The 19842-nt window shown below is 38.8% G+C and overlaps 1 protein-coding gene and 1 long non-coding RNA gene across 1 annotated transcript in view; both read right to left on the bottom strand.

Annotated features, from left to right (window-relative positions):
* The window catches only part of Erich1 (glutamate-rich 1), a gene marked incomplete at its 5' end in the record, with an annotated part of 52793804 nt that overhangs the window by 32454170 nt on the left and 20319792 nt on the right, over positions 1–19842 (bottom strand).
* Positions 1–19842, bottom strand: part of LOC148000552 (uncharacterized) — a 299008-nt gene that overhangs the window by 159027 nt on the left and 120139 nt on the right. Inside the window, exon 2 of the long non-coding RNA XR_015639891.1 lies at positions 6350–6427. This is a non-coding gene — a long non-coding RNA (uncharacterized LOC148000552). The remainder of the gene's footprint in view (positions 1–6349; positions 6428–19842) is intronic.

Genomic DNA, 19842 nt, shown 5'->3' with positions numbered 1-19842 from the left:
TGTACATTCAAAGAAAAATAAGTAATGAACTGATATCACTCTTACTAAGCTGCCAAAGCATGGGCGGGACGGCTAGAAAGGCAACAAGGGGACTCAAATTTCTGGTCAACATTTGCTCCCAAATGTTGTCTTAACAAAGCCACTCATTCTTTTGCAAGAATAAGAAAAGGCAGAGTGCTTTTCTTTGCAAATTCTTTTTCCTAAGGTGCTCGGGTTGTGTTCAAGCATCTTTCAGGTCAGGTCAATCATATCTGATGTGCAATGACTAAGAGTTTCAAAAGCTGGAAAAGAAAAATAAAGAAAGAGGATCCCAAAGTAAGTCTTCCTTGTTCTTCTCGATAGCAATTAAATACCCTTATCCAGGGTCACGTGATTCTAAGCCACAGCTCTAGACAGGAAGTGCATGGAACTAATTAAGCCCATCATTGATAGTGAATGGAACATTCTTTTTAAAAAAGGCATACATTTCTGAGCAAATGAGATGAATGCATCCCATTTGTAACACATTTTCTAATAAAAGTATGGTTTCTGTGGCACAGCCTACTTGACTGCATTTGAAACTTATTTCAAAGAGAGTAGTCAGTTGTTTGCAAAGAAGAAGGTTATTCCTAAAACAGAAATAATTATGTAAACCAGAAAGAATAAACTGAAGAGTTGAAGCTATTCTATAATGCAGATAAAGTTGAATTATAGGATGTTAACTCTTAAAAAGGTCTGTGTAGCATTTAGTGTTATAATTAGAATAGGCGGGAAAGTTATTAACAAAGTTAGGATAGTTATGGGAGTGAAATGAGGAGCCCTCTACAATAGGAGATAAGTGGGACCCCCTTAAGAAACTTGGAAATCCATCTACTTTATTTGTTATTTGTCTAGAGTTGAACATGATGAGAGAGATGTCTTTTAACTTTGCCAAAGTGAAGACAGAGACTCATTATAGTTACTTGTCCTAATAAAATTATGACAAAAGAACTTCTGTTTGGCGTGACAGAGACACTGCCATCGGACCTTCTCTTTTACTGTAAAGAACAATAAAACTGGACAAAAGATAAAACACTGTTCTGAGGCAATGATATCATGCAGTCGTGACTATGCCTCTCCATAGAAGGGAAGGCCATGAAGAGAATGCAATATTTGTTCTCGCTTCCTGTTTGGGGGTGATTCCCAGATGGCATGAAAAGAAGTAGAGCCAAAGAAGAGAGCTACATCATCAGACAGAGGCAGCCGATAAGAGACAGCAGGTTGCTGGATTGTCTGGCATTTGTAAAGCAGGAGACTGGAAAGGAGGATGACTAGGGTAGCGTTATGATTTGAATAGGAAACGTCTCCCACTTGCTTATGCTTTGGGCCCTCGTTTCCAAGATGGAATTGCTCTTTTGAGAACCTATAGAAACTGTTGGAAGGGAGGAAACCGTAGGTACTGACAACGGGCTTCGAAAGCAGCTTTTAGTGCATTTGACGCTTCTCAGGCTCGTTAGAGGAGTCTGCGGTGAGGAGAACCTTCTGCTAGACACTCCCACTTCCATGACTCAAGCATCTCGGCCATGATGCTCCTGTTATGATGGATTAAAACTCCGTAAAACCATGGGCCAAAATAAACCTGCCTTCTCTTTTCTGACAGGGAGCATGGTCGCACAGATAGAAATACCTGTACTGAATAGAGGTGGGGAGTGGGGGGCTAATCTCCTGGGCATGGAGTTTCTCTGTGAGTTATCCATACAGTGAGGCAAAGAGTGGCTGTGAATCGAGAAGTTGAGTATCAATATCTCTTTAATTTTTAAGTCTACAGTTATACAAGATGGATACTGGTTGAATGGTAAGACTAATGGACTACGTCATTGTAATAAAGGGTTAGTTCATGAAGAACTCTCATGAACTTCAAATATATCCACTGCTACAGTCAAGAATGAAAGAAGGGATTGGATCAGAGTTCATTCACGTGTTTGACAACTCAGTGGAAGAGAAATGCTGAAAAATACAACAATAACATAATAAAGTGTTGATAACATTGATAACTCTGTATCTTAAACAATTGTATTTATACTTAGAAAGTTCCTTACCAAGAAACTCAAAAGTTGATAAATTTTCTTGTGATTGTCTATATAAGTTTTATACAATAGATAAATCTATAAAAATTATTTTGAAAAAAAGATAAAATGAAATACTTCAATACTTTCCAACTCATTAAATGGGCCAGAAGCTTCCTATCAAAAGCCAAAAGTACATTTCAAGAAAAGATATTTATCTCTCTCTTGAATAAGTAAATAAAATAAATTATTTTAAAATATCATAAAAGTCAAACTCAGAAGGACATAAATCATGACTAAGTAGGAAATAGAAAAGGAAGCAGGGTGAGGCTATTTATGAAAGTATCAATTTAATTCACTAATTTATCAGAAAAGGAGGAAACTCCTTATAATCATTTTAATATATGCAGAAAGAAAAGATAACTTTTGACAAATTAAATATTTGTTCATTATAGAGAATACTTAAAAACTAGGAATACAAATAAATTTACTTTGTTTGAAAAAGCGTTTTTACAAAGCCTAAAATCAATATCATAATGATAAAACATTTAACATTTTCTCCAAAGATCAGGAACAAGATAAATATGTCTGTGCTCAGCACTCCTGTTCTACATTGTTTGACTAGTCTAAGATTGTACAGAAAAGAAGAGAAAGTCATAAAAGGGGCATAAATGGCGATGTAAAATTCTCTGTTACATTAAAACATCTAATTAAATAATGAGGCAAGCCAACTCTAACTGTTCATTAAGGTGATTTCTAGTTTGGTTAATTTAGGAGTGTGATGTTTTTATATATTTATAATTTTAAATAATAAAGTTTAGTTAAAGGATACATACACATGCACACACAAATATCCCCACTGGAAATAATGAGGTTCGAATATTTGTATGACACAGGTCAGCACTTTATAAATCAATGATATATCTATATTCTGTCATCAGACAAGAAAGAAGAAATAAAACTCTTGATTTATAATACAATAGTAGGATTAAACAGTTAAGCATAAACTTGAAGGATGAATGAAAGTGGACAGAGTATGAAGAAAGATTTAATGGGAGGAGATTGTCATGTGTTCATGAGTCATGGTTTAGAAGACTAAACATGGCGGCCATAGCCATTTCTCTTCTTTGTAGAGCTGGTGTGCTTATCCTAAAACACATATGGAAATACAAAGCATTTATCACTGCTAAGGAGCAGCCTAAGACCAGACAGTTGCAGATCTATGTCATCACAGTTAAAGGCTCATGGTAGTGGGACTAATTCACAAGGTAGGATAGATCCATGCAATCAAATACCCAGTACAGAACTATACATAGATGATTCGCTGGCTTTAAAGCAAGTGTCAGAGCTATTTAATTTGGAGGGGAGTAATTTATCAATAAATTACACTAGAAAAGTCTGTAAATAAATAAACATGTACATTAAGTCCTTCCCCACCACCACACATTAACTTAATTCAAGGTAACACCCTCTAAAGTTTAGAGATAGTACAATGCAAAGACGTTTAAATTATTTTGGCATACACTTCTGAGAGTGGACATAAGGAGCACAAAGCATAAAGAAAATAGGATGCAATTAGACCTCTCCAAAGTCTATTCATTGAAGGTGTAGTTTAAAAATAGACGAATCTTAGATGGAGTGGAAATATCCAAAATGGACAATATTTGGCTTAGAATTTATGTCTCAGACATGTTCGAAAACAAGGCAACTACCTTAAGAAATTAAAAAGAATAAAAAGTATATGCATGCCTAAGAAGTAATAAAAGTGGGTTCTGCATCACCAGTCACAGAGTAGTGCAAATTAAAAGTACAGGGAGACAACAAGGTAGGGTCAAACCCAGAAGATTAATGACATCAAATCCTGAGGATGATTGGGAAGAAGCGTAACCGTGAGACATTCTTGACTGAGTATAAAGTGGGGTAGGCAATCTGTTATGATGAGACATTCCTAAATAGTTTCTTGAAGAGTTAAACACACTCGTTCTATGACCCACAAATTATCTGAACAGAAATGAACACACAGACACAGACACACACACAGACACAGACACACACACACACACTCACACACACATACGTTCACACACACTCACACATCTATACACACACACACACACACACACACACACACAAACTCACACACACTTGTATGCATATGTTACCACAAAAGGACTTCTTCAAAAAATGCTTACAAGCAACTTTATCTCACACGTGGAAACAACCCTCTATCTTGTGAAGTAACAGTTAAATGTGGCACATTTGCTAAACGCAATGCTAGCAAATAGTAAAATAGCAAACACAACTACTGCTATGCTATACAGCACAGATGAGACTCAGAAGTGTCACTGCGAATGACGGATTTCCAAGTAAAGAAAGCAGACATTGCCACATTGCATGGAGCTGCAGCTCAAGGCCAGGCCAGATGAATTCTACCATCAAAATGAGACAGTGGTTGCCTACACTGGGTGAGTGGGGCTGACCTTCTTTACTACAGGAAGACCTTGTATTTTTACTTATGCACGTTAATAGCAAAATGGAATATAATCCAATCATCTTTAGTTTTGTAAAAATTTACCATTTTAAGAATAAAAACTGGATGACTGTCAAGTTATCTTTTAACATCAATTTGTATTTTTCAACTCATTTACTATTTTATGACATACATATTTTATAAGATGTATAGCAACATATTAGGTTTACATAAAACTTGATCAGAAATTTTTGATTTTAAGCATTCCTATTACATGCAGAATCCCCATGACAGATTTAGCAGACATCTAAGACCATGTTTTGGCGACACAGAAGGGAAGACTACAGATGCTTTTAAAACTAAAGTATATCCTGAAATTTAGGGACTAGGTTGAGCAGCCCCCCTGTAGAACAGATTCTTAACAGTTAATGTACCAGATTGTATCAAATGCTGCACCTAATTAACGACACTAAACATAAAGAGGCGAAATCTATATGACATTATTTTAAGAAATGAACTAAAACAGAAATTGATAATGTGAGACATATCAGTAACATTTAGTGATATGAAAATTTTCATGATTTATTTTTGGAATTTCAAATAAGGAGGAATCCTAATATCTTCCTATTAAAATATTCAACTAGTCCAGTAGTCAGAGAGATAACCAAGTGTCAGTACGTAACTGCTATTTAGAAAAGGTCTAAAATTTAGTCAGCATTAGGAGGCTGGTAGTAATCCCATCCATAGTAAACCACCAGAGAGATAAGACGACCTCCCTTGAGATAAAAAAATTGTGCTCTTATTTCTCATTTATAACGTCAAGCATGATGGAGTCTTTAACAAACGTGTTACCAAGCATTCGGTTGAGCTAACTGTATTTTCATATGTTTTCTTGGATCCTTGGAAGAATTCATGCAACATCTCCATCCCATATTAGTTGCACATTTAATCAGTCATTGTTAAAAAAAAGAATGTTTTCTCTAACACTGAGGGACACTTGCTGTAAACATCTGATGAGATGGATCCCTTTCCTGATCTTGGGCAGGCCATTTATTAAACAAAACTGTAAATGGGTATGTGGTGGGGGGACTGAATCCAGATGTTACTCAGCAGTGACCTTCAATTGAACAGGTGATATTTGCTGGGCTTCTGGGTGACAGCGTTTCCAGCCCAACTAGCTGTTAAATCACCTGCCAAGCAGCCATTACATAGATGGGAGAGTCACATGGCCCTGCTGCTCATATTTTCCCCTTTTGATTTTAATTTTAAGTCACTCCAAGAACAGTGAAGCAATTTTGAGAGTTAGAAATCTAGGTTGTGGCTAATGCTAATAGGAGTGGGGAAAGGTAGCTGGGTGGGAAGCAAGAGGTGGCAGGGAAGCAAAGGTGGGCCCACTGGGACATTGGTGAAGTTCATATCATCTGCTGTGTTCTGTTGCTGGCACATAAATGCTCACTTTGTGAAAATCCATGGGGCGTGCAGACACTCGCATGTTCTTCAGGATGCGTCTTGCATTTCAAATCATTTTACCCTAAGTATAAATTCCTTTCAGAAAGATATGGAATTTCTACAGCATTGTACAAAACCGAAAGATTTTATGCTAATGTCTAAAAAACCCTATAATTTAAATTTTTTTCTCTGCTAAATCTATCTTCTTTTCAAATAAGCCAAGACCTTGAATTTTTAAAAAAAACCAATTTCCTACCTATCTCTGTGGTGTGTGTGTGTGTGTGTGTGTGTGTGTGTGTGTGTATTTATATATGTATGTATATGAAATAGGGCTTAAAAGAAAACGAGTCAATGAAACCTGAAAACTGTGATTACAGTATGATTTAGAAATGTATATGGAACTTACCCAAAAGGTAGATTCTTCCTCAAGCTTTGTGGCAGGTCCCTCGTGTCACCAAAGCAAAGGTATCAAGGCAGTACAAGCCTGAAAGGGAAAACAAAGAGAAAATGTACTATACCATAAAACACTCCTTTAAATGTCTAATCTTTTTATAGTATATTAATCTACATAAGTCATAAAAATAAGTCATTCAAATACTCAGGCAAAAATACCCCTCTTGTTTCTTGACAAGAACATTATAAAAACTGCAGTGACTGGGCTGCCCTGAATATGGCTCTTAATCAGTTGTTTTTTACATAAATACACATTTGTAATACCAGTTCTTATAGCCAGTATTTGTGTAAGTGGTACAGAGCTATAGCAAGTTAAGAAACAAAACAAAACAAAAACAAAAACAAAAACAAAAACAAAAATAAAAAAAACCCTTCTTCAAAAAAGTTGTGTAAATACACAATTGTAGCTTACATCCGGGTTGCTGACTTCCTAAAGGAGACATACATATAGAAAAGGCTACTTCCAACAGAGAGAATGGATCACACGTTAAAGCATAGGTGAGATGTCAGTTGCAAAGGGGAGGTGTGTGGGATAGCCATTCAGGCACATGGGAGTTACATTATAGCTTTTGAACATAGGGGCATGAAAGGGAGAAGAAATTTAAGGCACTTCAACTTGATAGACATTTTTAGAGGTATTAGATTGTAGAAGAGTGTTAGCTTAGATTTTTCTAAAAACTACTTTAATAAGGATTCTTAAACCCTTCAAACTCCCTTTTAGCCCACCGTCCAAAAGAGGTAGAGAAAAGAAAGGTTATCAGGGGAAGTGGACTTGTTTAAAACTATTTTTAGGGTTTGATTCCAATCTTTGTTGTCAGCATATCAGCCGTTCAGTTCATGTAAAGTAGCAGCTTGATCTACCTGCAAACACCACTCACAAATCAGCGAAAGCAGTTCAATCCAGAAGAGAGCAAGAGGCTCTGCCAATTGGCTTGAGTCTGAGGAAGTGACAAGAAGCTGCTGGAATACAGTCTTTGGTGCTTTTCTCTCTATGATATCATGTCACAACAAATGATGACCAGTGAAGAAGGCAAGGGGGACCAGTGCCACAGCATCATCGGCAAAGACCAGCATCAGCAAAGCCCAACGAAGACCAGCAAAGAGTTGCAAGGTGGACCAATGCCACACGCAGTGTGCTCCACTCTCTGTAGGGTTGTACTTATACCCTTTCCAAACATCATGTGTCCTTTCACGTGCCCTTTCCACCAGGCAGCTTCCAGGAAAACACCAGATGACTGTTCTCAACAAAACATCTTCCCACGTGTCCCCAAACATCCTCTCATGAGACAGTCTCCAGAGAAACATCACATGACACAACCGAGTCTCCAAAGAAACCAGAAAATTTTTACTTCAGAAGAAACTTTTCATGCAAGAGACTGCATTGCAGACACATTGGTAGGTGTGTGACTAAGGTTTCAGCAGTGGGTAAGAAAGGTATGAGCCGTGTTTCCGTCTTCACTGGGACTGACTGACACAACGGATTTTAATGACAAGGAGCAGTGGTCCCTGGAGAGTCTGTAGAAGAGGAACAAATGTGACCCAAGAGGCAGAAACAACATTTTGAGTTGTAGGGGAAAGATTAAGGCTATGGCATCTGATGGAATCAGGAGCGACAGCACCACAGTAGTATGTGAGGAGGAACCGGGACAGTCTCACTTATATGGGCAGAGGAAGGAAGTCACCAGAGACATGATCTTCAGGAGAGCCAGGTGTCAGGAAAATCAAGCAAAGATTTTAGAAGGGTAGAGTAGAATGCATTGAAATTCAAGCCGGGTTCATATTGGAAAGTGATTATTTCTCTTTTTTTCTTGACTTGTTTAGATTTAGATACAAGGTAACTATAAATCTAGGGAGCAACAAAGACCGCATGATACTCAGTTTTCGCAAGTACACATTAGTAACAGAAATCTGCAGGAAGCTGTATATTTTCCTGTGCCTTAACAAACTAGTTGTTAAGAGTTTGGAAGTTATCCTAGATGGAGATCTGCTATGCTGTGGTAGGTAATTATTCCCATGAATGGCCGTTTTAAATGTTCTTTGTGTGCCAGTTATCCTTAACACACTAGGAGATAAAACTTAGCATACCAGAGTTCTGTTGTTGCAGGTAATTAAATTTAGCATACTACAAGTCCCTGCCAGTGATTACATTTAGTAAACTAGAAGTCCCTGTAGGGGATTCAAACATTTCCTTTCTTTAAGTGGCCAGAATATTTGTGGACATTAGATCCCCCAGAGTCCAGCAATATGCCACTTTAAGCTGTCATGTCTAAAAGAAGGGACTGAGGACCATATAACTGTCTGTGTGCTGAGTTCTAAACTCTGTGTGATGAATCTCAGAGCTTGGTCTACTTCAGAAGTTTGGGGTTCACTTATGACTTGGGTGTGCCTGTGCAGCCAGAAGACTTGATCTGATGCTGGGTATGAGGGGCAAACCTGCAGCCAGGACAAATCCTGACTCCACAGTACATTTGGGTGTTGACAGAGATGATTACTAGTGGATGTTTATGGGGAAGCATGAAATGCTATCCTAGAAGACTCATGGTAATTAACTCAGTTAACCGTCCCATCTACCTCAAAAGGCAGATATTGCTTGGTTCCAAATAAAATGGATTAGGTAACAAAAATTCAGAAAATTCCCAAAGATAGAAATTACAAGTTGATGTGTGGAGAATAACCACTCATGGGTGCTAATAAATTTAGCCATGCCATCAAGACCATGTTTGTAAATATCAAGTGATTTAAAACAATCACTTGCTATTACCTTTACTTTGGGAAAAAACATTATTTTAGCTTATAGCAATTTGATCTTCCTTGCAGCTGTATAGAAAAGAATTAATATCTACAGCAGTGGTTCTCAACCCATGGATCATGTCAGCTATACCGCATATCAGGTATTTACAGTATGATTTTTAACAGCAGCAACATTATGGTTATGAAGTTGCAACTAAGTAATTTGTGACTTGGGGTCACCACAACATTAGGAACTGTTATTAAAAGGGCCAGTGCACCAGGAAGTTTGAGAACCACTGCTCCAGAGATCTAATGAAGCTTGTTGAGGAAGTCTGTATTCTATGCAGTTTCATACAGTCATAACCGAAAAGTTTATGGCCTCAAATTGCCTATTTCCAATGCGCCTAGAATTGTTCTATATATTGAGGTTTTTCCAATCAGTTTGCTTGCATATATATATGGGGCATATTGGAAGAAGAACCCTAGAACAAACAGAAGAGTTCTGGCCAGATTCCTGAAACACTTGGTACATATATCTGAAGATCAGAGGAAAAATGTCTATAATGAAAATAGACAGAGTGGGAAAAAATGGTTATTTCTGTCAGTGCTAAAAAGCTGAGAGTGTCACTGATTAAGGTCACTGCCAATTTCATCAATGGGGAAAGTGCTTTAGCAAGCAGTCAGCCCCTCATTTTCACAACACGGTATAAGCCCATGGTGATGGCACTGTCAGTGTATCCATGATCAAGCACAAAGAAGATCCAAGGGTCAACTAGAAGAGAATATTTTAGTAGAGCACCAAAGTTATCCGAAACCAACTCCACATAATGCATATATGTCTTGCTGTCCCCTGTCACCTTCAGGGCCATCACCATCAACAAACTGACAGGGAAAAAGAAAAAGGACAAAGGCAGAAGAACACTAACCAAAAGCCAAATTAGCATTTTCTCATATCTTCACTGGAAACAAAATCTCAAATCTGCAGTTGGAGTCTTTTCATTAAAGGTTCATTCTAGAACGAACTCTGCTGATAGAAGATATTAAGATGTAAATTTTTATCCCAGGCTAATATTCAAAACCATATTGCTAGTTATCCACCAGCATGGCCTAGTTTGCAACTCAAGTGAAATATGTTCAATGCTTTTCATAACCGTAAGCCTCACACATGGACAAAGATACTCGTTAATTGACTTTCGTAGCACTTGTTAACAGGATGAAAATGTAGCAATTTCACATTAGAGCACACTTCCTTTTGTGCAGACAGCTGGCATGTTTGGACATGTAGATGTCACAGGCCCCAATGGGACACATCGAATCGCCTCACTGGTGAGAAAATGGAGAACAGTAAATAGAGAGTGTGGCCTGCTAATTTGGTGCCGTTAATTCGTGGACGTTGGAAAGAGAAGTTGTCCTCTGAGAAGACAGCAGCTTAAATAAGCAAGAGTAATATAATGCTGTGAGTCCTCATCGAGACTTCTGTGCACAGCAGGTTTACACCCGGGACAGATGGATGTTAAGATACAAGTTTAAACTTGTGAGGGCTCTTTGCCTACCATATCAAATTGGATCTCATATAACCTCACCTCACCAGGCCTCTTGGAACTGTTCTCTTGGAAGATTCATTATATTTCTGCACATGCATGTAATAAATATTATTTGCCCAATTTTTATGCTTCTTTCCCTCTGTATTTCTTCTTCTTCATCTCCAATAAATCCCCTTTTATACCAATGCCCCCTCACTAATTTTACATTTGGGACAGAGCATATGGTACTTTGGCTTTGGGGACTGTTTATCTGATTCTGCTCCATGTCTGGGTTGAAACAATGACCTACTACACTGGTCCTCCCATCAGTTTTCTAGTTGTGGCCTAATTAGTTGTAAGGTGTATTTTTGAAGGTGGGTAGATCTCTGTTGCTTCCTCAGATACAACCAACTGTCTCTCATCCTCTCTCTCCTCTCCTTTCATCTTCAGTAGCCTGGGTGTTTCAGTTTTATAGCCATTAGCACCAGAGGGCACAAAGGTGAAGATGCGCTTTTCACCTGGGAAAGCTTCTTATTCTCCAGGTCATTATCAGTGAACCCATGCTTAAGTCCCTCAAACTCATGCTCACCCTGTGGACGCCAGTGCTGCTTGGAGGTTCTGCTTGATGGTTAGAAAACTCATTTTGCTAGATTACTACCTGCAAACATAGCAGAGAATCATCAATAGTGTCAGGGGTTGGCACTCTCAAAAGAAATGGATCTCATGTTGGAGTAGTCATTGGTTGGTTGTTCCTTCAGTCTTTGCTTCATCCTTATCCCTGCACATCTTGTAGGCAAGACACATTTTGGATGTCTTTTTTCGGATGGATTGATACCCTTTTTTCCTCTTTTGGGAATCCTGCCTGGAAGGCTGTGGCAATTTCAGATTCTAGAGGCTTCATCCAGCAGCTGATGGAGGCAGATGCAGAGACCCATAATCAAACATCATAAACAAAGACCCAGGGAATCTTGTGGAAGAGTTGGGGATAGAAGTAAGCAAGTTCGAATGATCAAAGACACCACAAGAAGACCTACCAAGTCAACTAACCTGAGACCAGACCATGGAGGCTCACAGAGCCCGGAACACCAACAGGGAACATGCAGGAGCTGGAACTAGACCTCCTACACATTTCAGCAATGGTGCAGCTTGGTGTTCATGTGGTTCCCTAACAAGAGGAACGGGCGATGTAGCAATCTCGGTTCCCTGCCGTTGCTTCCACTTCCCACCTACCTGGACCACCTTGTGGGTCTCAATGGGAGAAGATGTGCCTGGACCTGCTGGTACTAGATGACCTAGGGTTGGATGGTTCCCAAGGGAGCTCCCCTTGTTTGAGGAGAAGAGGAAGGAGCAATGAGGAAAGGGATTTGTAAGGGTTGGACTGGGAAGAGGGTTGTGATTGAGATGTAAAGTAAATAAAAAAGAAAACAAATACAAAAAGAAAACCCATTTTGCTTTCTGATTTTGAATCATGTACAGTTTTCATAAATGACGATGAGTATTTGCTTATGACTCTAGTGCTGAGGTAGTGGACGGTGCTTTCATGAAGCAATATTAGTGCACTGCCAGAATTAACTGTGTTAGACTAGTATTCGGCCAGGACATCTGCCTGCAACCCAATTCAACCCAATGCTCGAGCACTTGGCTCTGCTCCTGCAACATAGGTTTCCATGGAAATCATCAGAATTCCTGAAATCTAAGGAGGGACATGGCTTGTATTACTGCTTTCAACTTGTCTTGGTTGCAGACAAACCTAAGTGAATTAACATTTATGCCATTATCATTAGATTCTATATCTCATCATTTGGATTCATTGCCCAATTGCTAAACTATTAAAATATTAGGTATTGTATTGTTTCTGCTAAGGTTTTTATTATTATTTTTCTTTCTGAGTAGAAATAGATTGATGTATGTCTATTCCCGCAGTCCAAAGATTTGAGTCCCATTGCCTTAAAAGTCACAAAACATTTCATGAGCTGGGCACTTAATAAAAGGATTGTTGGCTGTGGAAGATACTTTTAGATCTTGTATCTAAGAGAAAGGTTTAGGGGTGTTAGATACCCCGGAAAGAGATGTCAATGGCAGCCAACATCTTGACAGTCTTGCCAAGGGTCAACTTTACGTGTACACCAGAGAACCCAAATTTGTTGCAGTTTTGACTTCTTATGCAGGTACCATGAGAACCATTATCGTCTTTGCTTCTAATCCATTCTTTTGCCATTTTCAGGCCTTCATTTTGTACTCAGAATGTAAATTACATTTCCTATTTGTCCTCAAACCAATGTAGCGTTTCTTTATGCTTTTTAGGCATGATATTTACTGTGTCTGTGACATTTTTATTTAGTAGTCAGTATTAATAAATCTTCATGAAAGTAACAACATCATTGTGATTTTGTTGAAAATTCATTGCTTATGGTTCTTTGAAGAAGCATGAACGTTCAGCCACAAAGAAAACCAATCCAAAGGGAGAAACATGGTTATTGATGGCATCTAATTCATCTGGGAACTGGTGAAATTAATATAGTTAACAGAGTGTTACTTCCTTTCAAATTCCATTCTTTTTAGCTTATGATTAAAGTAGTAATTTTTAAAAACTACCTAGGCAAGACTCTGTATGAATCACACCACCCCAGACCCCAAACAGTTTTGCTGCCTTTAAAAAACAGACACGATATACTATCATTTGCTCCTGATATATTTTGGAAACTCCTCTGTGCTTTTGTTCTGAATGTCTGAACCGAACTTCTCTTGTCAGTGTCTGTCCTCACGTCCATGCATCGCTTCAAAAGAACTGACGTATTGGCTTCTTATGGAATATGCTATCTTACCATCAAAATGCATGACTGTTACATTTTCTGAGTCATACATTTTATCCCCTGAAAGTTACTTTCTATCATATTAAACTGAACATGCACTTCCAGTCACCAGAACAACCAAGTGATAATAATAAATATAATATAATACACTACACATATACAATGGAATGAGATAGCAATCCTAAAATAACTTCACTTTAATTAAGAAAACACATATAAAAAGCTCTCTCCAACAGTGTGTCTGGCACATTGTAAGACCTGAAAATATGTTGCTTTTTCCCCCTCACCTCTTCATTTGCTTTTTGTAGCAGGTTAGTTGGAGACAAAGCTTGTTCTATGTCCCCACTCCCCAGGATGCATTTCAACTCACAAAGTTTAGCAGATTAGATTGAATTGAGAAGGAAAAAGCAAGGTGAAATACTAGAAAATACATTGAAAAAAAAAGAGTGAATATACTTTCAGCATGCCAGCTAAATTTATTTAATGAAATTTCAATTTTTATTACATTTCTTAAAAAGTTTAGGACCGTATGGGAAATTATGGTGTTAGTGTGTGTAGGGGGTATACTATGCCCCTCAGCTATTCAACACAGTTCTTCCTAGCCTCATGTAATACTTTCTCCTGGTGAATGTATGTGTGTTTATGTGGGTAAGTTTGTCTAATCAAAAGTCATTGTCCTGTTATTTATACTTTTTATTACAGAATTTAAATATCTACTTTGTCATCCATAAAACATTTAAAATGCCTTTGCTTTATAACATCTGACCAAGTAATAATAGCCTCTTCAGAACATCTTAGAGAGCAGCGCAAAATTGAAGAAGTCCTCTTATTGTGTCACTAGTAGCACAATAAAACCATTACTTAAGTGGATATGAATCATGCCACCCAAAACCAATCTTCATTTAAACCACCAGTGAACTAACCAAGGAAAAGATTATGGGGATGTTAAATATTGTGAAACATTTGCCCCAAATTGAAAAATACAGAAACAAAGACATTTTGACCAATCATGGACTATGAAAGTACTAGAAGCTTTGATGGGAAGGAGAAGGAAGTGAAAGAAAAAAAAAGGAAAAATCTGTATAAATACTGACCAACCCCCTCGGCTCTCCCAGCCTCACTGGCTTGTGTGTTGTCCATGTAATGAATATTTCAGTTGTATCTCAAGTTTCTTATATTTTCAAAGGCAGTAAAGACGATGAGTTTTACATCTGTTAAAGACCTCTGATTGGCAGACACACTGAAAGATTGCCTCACATTTAAACGGAGAATGCTCCTCAGGAGCCATGGCCATGAAATATTCATCACACCTTCTTTCATAGGAAAGAGCTAGCTGGCTTTGTGTCACACTGCTTACTATTAATACCAACAAAATTACATGTCTCCTGTTAAATATCATTCTTAGGAGATGAATGAGGGGTTGTTTGTTCTAGATGATCAGAGAGAATAATGCAGGTTACAGCTTGTAGTTTTCTTGTAACACGGGTGTTTGAGCTTTGAGGCACAGAAGACACCGGGCTTGATAACCACTTCTTCAGAGGACCGTGTGAGATGATTTTCTTTCTGCGTCTGTGTTCTTTTAATTGCAAAGGTACATTTTTATCAATACCCACCTCTCTTTGTGGGAAGCCTTTGGATATAAAACTGCTGTAGTTATACCTTTGAGTATACTTTTATTAAGCGAAGCAGAGACTCATGTGTTTCCAAATATTGTTCAAATCTCCAAAGCCAGCTGAATAAACAAACATTATGTGAGCTGTAGCCCAAAAGTCTGCGAATGACTCCTTGGGATGTAAAAAATAACTATGATTCCTTCTAAGTATTTCTTGGAGCCAATGATCAGCAGTTTTGTTTAAGTTCTGGGACCCCCTGAGCCTCCATAAAAAATAACTTTGAAATATTATATTATGTGTGAAAATTTTACACACATGCACATTTATAATCAGCAGACAGGGCCTCTGCCCTTCTTCAACCCGATAATCAACCATAGGACCTACTCAAACATGAAAAAAAGGAGAAAGATTCAGAACGCCAAAGCACATAATCTTAGTGCCATTTAGAACCATGTGTCTTTCTGAAATCACCTATTACTGCAAATCTCTTGGTTATATTTCTCTGGACGTGTCTGTTTCTCATTATCAAAGTCTAAAGAAATTGGATACAGTTATGTAACACTTGGCAAAGGGGGTCTAAGAAAAATTGCATCCCGCAGTTTCCAGCTTATCTTTCCTTTCCAAAGCTGTAACCACTGTCTGACTTTCTTACTTGGGAGAAGCCAACTGGGACAGTGAAAGGGAAATAAAAATCAAACCAAAGTCAATAAAGTGATGGCCCTGTGCTTGAATCAATCATAGATGTCAGCTTTTAAACAGTGATTATAGTTAACAGACACTAAGGTAGCGTGAACAGGAAGACGGGTTACTTTTTAAAGTCACCTTTCCCTTGGAAGATGGCACTGAGTATTTTCATAACAAGCTTGCCAAATACAATAATAAAGAGGGCTGGAGAAGTTGGCTGGACTGGAACCATACTCATGGCATAGGCATGAGTACCAGAGTTCCAATCTCTAGCACCTACATAATAGCCAGACTCACTGACATCTATCTGTAATTCCACTGCAGAAAGCCAGAGACAGATGGGTTCCTGGAACTTATTGGCTGGCCCGCCCTACCTAATGAATGAGTAACCCAGGGCCAGGGGGCTCAAAAGGGAAGGTAGAGAGTAATCAAGAAAAGACCTAGTGTTGATCTCTGCCATCCACAGGCACCCACACACCTACACCCACGTGACTGTGTACACAGGTGAACGTCACATACGTGCACACATACCATCAAGAGGATGATGATGCCCCAATATCTGAGATTTACAATGTTCACAACTGTAATTAAATTATGAGCAGCTGCCTTCTGTAAAGCAGATTAAGACCTTGCAGAGAGACAGAGAGCCTATAATGAGTTTCCATTTGTGATTTAAGTCAGAACTCAGCGCTACACATCCTCCTTTCCCAGGAATGAAGAAGAGAGAAGAGTCCCGAGAAACTTTGTGAGGAAGAAGTTCAATGGGTCTCATTCCAACAGGTGTGCTCCCCCCTCCCCAGTTCACGTTAAGTCAGTTAATTTATAATTTCTTCAGATATTGCACAGTGTTCAGACAACTTTAGATGCCCATCTGATCAATTAAGGCACAACGCTGTTTTTGCAACTGAAGCTTTTAAAAAGCATTATGGTTAAAATACACTGCGAGGGCCTGCTGGGATAATTGGTTATCAAAGTACGTGGGTACCAGCGAGCGAGCAGCCTTAAAATAGCAGGAAGTGCCACTGCACACTAGAAAAGAAATCACTATTTCACTTTTTCAAATAAAACATATCGCACCTCTGAGTTCACAATGGGGTATTTGCTGAGAGCCTGTAATTAACTCATAATGATGAGAACTGCGGTGATAAACATTTCCTTCGCCAAGCGCTTGCTTGTTTTCCCGTTTCCTCCAAGTTTGCTCTGTCCTTGTCAGTTCTTCTAGTTAGCTTGTCACTACGAATCAAGGCAATAATGGAGGAAAGAGCAAATAGTTTTTGTAGAAAGGGATTATTTGTTTTAATTTTTACATAGAGGACTTGATAGAAACAATTACTTTATTAGGTAGCTTTTACGGGCACTGGCAGAATGAGCGAGTCGGGGAGGGAGAGGGAGCTTTGACCTAGTCCTACAACAATGTCACTTTGGAAACTCAGAACCAACCAATTCCGACTCTCAAGTCTAGTCACCTATTGCAGCTGTTTTCTGAGTCATCTCCTGGTCTGCACACAGCTGTTGAATTAATCTCCCCCAAATACCTCTCCATCATGTTGCTCCTTCCCTCTAAACTCCGCGAGAACCGCCCAATACCAATAGAACAAAGTGCACATTCCTCACCAGGCATTAAGCCCTCCACAATCTGTTTCCAATTTTCTTGTCTTGCCTCATTTCCCACTGTTCCATTATAACATAGAAGCCCATGTGAATTCTCCGCTCCAGTCTGTTTCATGTCCTTTGAAAGGCTTTGCTTTCTTCTTTCCTTGTTCAATCCCTATTCCCTCGCAAGTCCTTAGGTGCTGGTTTGGATCAGGGAGCGTTGTCTGGCCTGACTACCTGATCTGGAACACGTCCTGGCTCTGCATGAAACTGTAAGCTGCATCTGAGGAGTTGACTCCTCCCTCCTTGCATGTCCTGTCATTTTTTTTTTAGCACAGTATCCTGTTTTATGGTACTTTCTGAACCAGCCACCGGTAGGACAGTCATTACTGTAACACCCAGAGAAATAGCCTGCCATTTTGTTTGCCTCGTCAGTGTCATTTAGAAATAGCTATGTTATGATGCAAGTCCCAAATGATTTCTCTCTGGTTTCTCTGTAACCTCCCGAAAGTGAGAATTCGGTAGAGGATCAAGTAAATAAACCACACAGTGCATTTGCACCGAATCTATGGAATCTATAAATATAATCACAATACATTCCGTAACCGAGCAAAGGCCATCAGTGCATGCAAACGCTAATCATAAATGTAAAAATGCGTGAGAAAGCCAGTCCCAGCCCAGGATACCACCACGATGCCAAATCCCTTGGCTGTTCTGGACTTGGTACAATGTATTGGCTTCACCTCTCCACCTGCAACTGCATAAGGGCAGTCTGTGCTTCTGCAGCAGTTCTTGCTGTGTTCCTCTCCCTCTGCAGATAACATGCTTCTGCAGTAGAACAATCATGGTGACCTGCTTTCGGCATTGCTAATGGGTGCCCTATCTCACGTGCAGAAAGTCCGAGCTCCTTCTGTCACTGCTCTGAACTCTTTCCCTCCAACCCTACAGGCACACTGCCTTTCCTTCCTCCTGCAGCCCTGTCCTTACCTTTACTAATTCCCCAACCTCCTGCTTTTTCCTGGCTGTTCCCTAAGTTCATTTTGGAACATTTTTCTTCTGTAATGTCTTCTTTTTCTAAACTTCAAACATGGCAAATTGATGGAATGCTGGACCTATTTTTATTGGCCAAGGTTTCAATATGTTTTTTTTAATCCATCAAAAATTATTGCACAGAATAGAACAGAACTCAGTGCTCATATATTTATTTCCTGCCATTTTTCTGTATCAGCCTATCTATCTGAACAGAAGTGGACAAGCAACAAATTATTTCAGTTTCCCACAGAAAGAAACAAAAGTGGAAGCATGAATTCGCTCTTTCCTTCCTCCCCCTCTTTCCTTCCCTTTTTCTCACATTCCCTGGTACAAACTTATTCATACAGCAAATCCTCCATAAATGCCGCTTATAGCAACAATCCAAAGGAAACTCATCTGAATCATCTCGTTTCCGGGTCTTTCATCGGCCATGGAGAATAACGATCTTAAGTTCAAACATGTCTACCAATTTCGGCTTGCAGGTAGCTCTCTTTCCTCAGCTTAAATGGAAGGGCTCAACGTTTCTGTGTTAGGTTCACATGAAAGGGACACCAAAAAAAAAAATTGCATCATGATACTAACTAGGACACTTGGTTCATAACTGATACTCTAAATTTTTATTAATGTTAATGTTGCAATATTACATGTTTTCAATTAAGATTTGGGGAGAATCGCCATGCAGATGGAGGGTGGTATATGCCACTTGATGGCTGATCTTACCGTATCGTTATTCAGAACAACATCTGGTAAGTGTAATTACACGCGAAATTGAAAGTAATACTACATAATTAAGGACCAATGGTAAAACATATGGTACAAAAATTTTTGAAGAATCAATAAAAATGTTAAAACATTAAGACTATTGTTATCATTGTCAAACTTTTCAATCAATACAAAGAAGGCTGACATATTTTATAACACAGTAAAGAGCTACAAAATACATTTCACTTTAATCCACTTTCACTAAGCAATTTTACAAACTTTTTAGATGGAATTTAAGGGCATGGTCTGCTCTTTCAGGGGAGATTGGTTTGGTTCCTTGTACTCATGTCAAGAGCTCACAAACGTGCACAACTACAGTTCCAGAGGTCCCAGTGTCTCTGTGTTCCATAATCGGTCACACACATGTGCACACCCCCAGCCCTAAACATATGCACATGGTTGTTTTTTAAAAAATCATCAACGTTATAACACAAAATTAACAGAAATTTCAGTGCTCACGTTTATTTCCTGCTATGTAATTCTGCATTGGTTCGTCTATCCCAACCAAAATGGATAAACACCAGATTATTTCAGTTCTCATGAAAAGTGCAAAAGTTGAAAATGAAGCTTAATAAAACCCATTTTTGTCTATATTTAAATAAAACCTCTGGATCTGTTGAAGTGTGCTGTACTAGAGATTAAATGAGCCTGAGAGGGCAGGCTTTGGGGGGGCACCTTTTTCTTATATCCATTCAT

The sequence above is a fragment of the Rattus norvegicus genome, chromosome 16 (genome assembly GCF_021556685.1).
Source record: "Rattus norvegicus strain SHRSP/BbbUtx chromosome 16, alternate assembly SHRSP_T2T, whole genome shotgun sequence".
Classification (NCBI taxonomy): domain Eukaryota; kingdom Metazoa; phylum Chordata; class Mammalia; order Rodentia; family Muridae; genus Rattus; species Rattus norvegicus.
The sequence above is the reverse complement of the archived record's forward strand: the minus strand, read 5'-3'. Positions and strand labels throughout refer to the sequence as shown.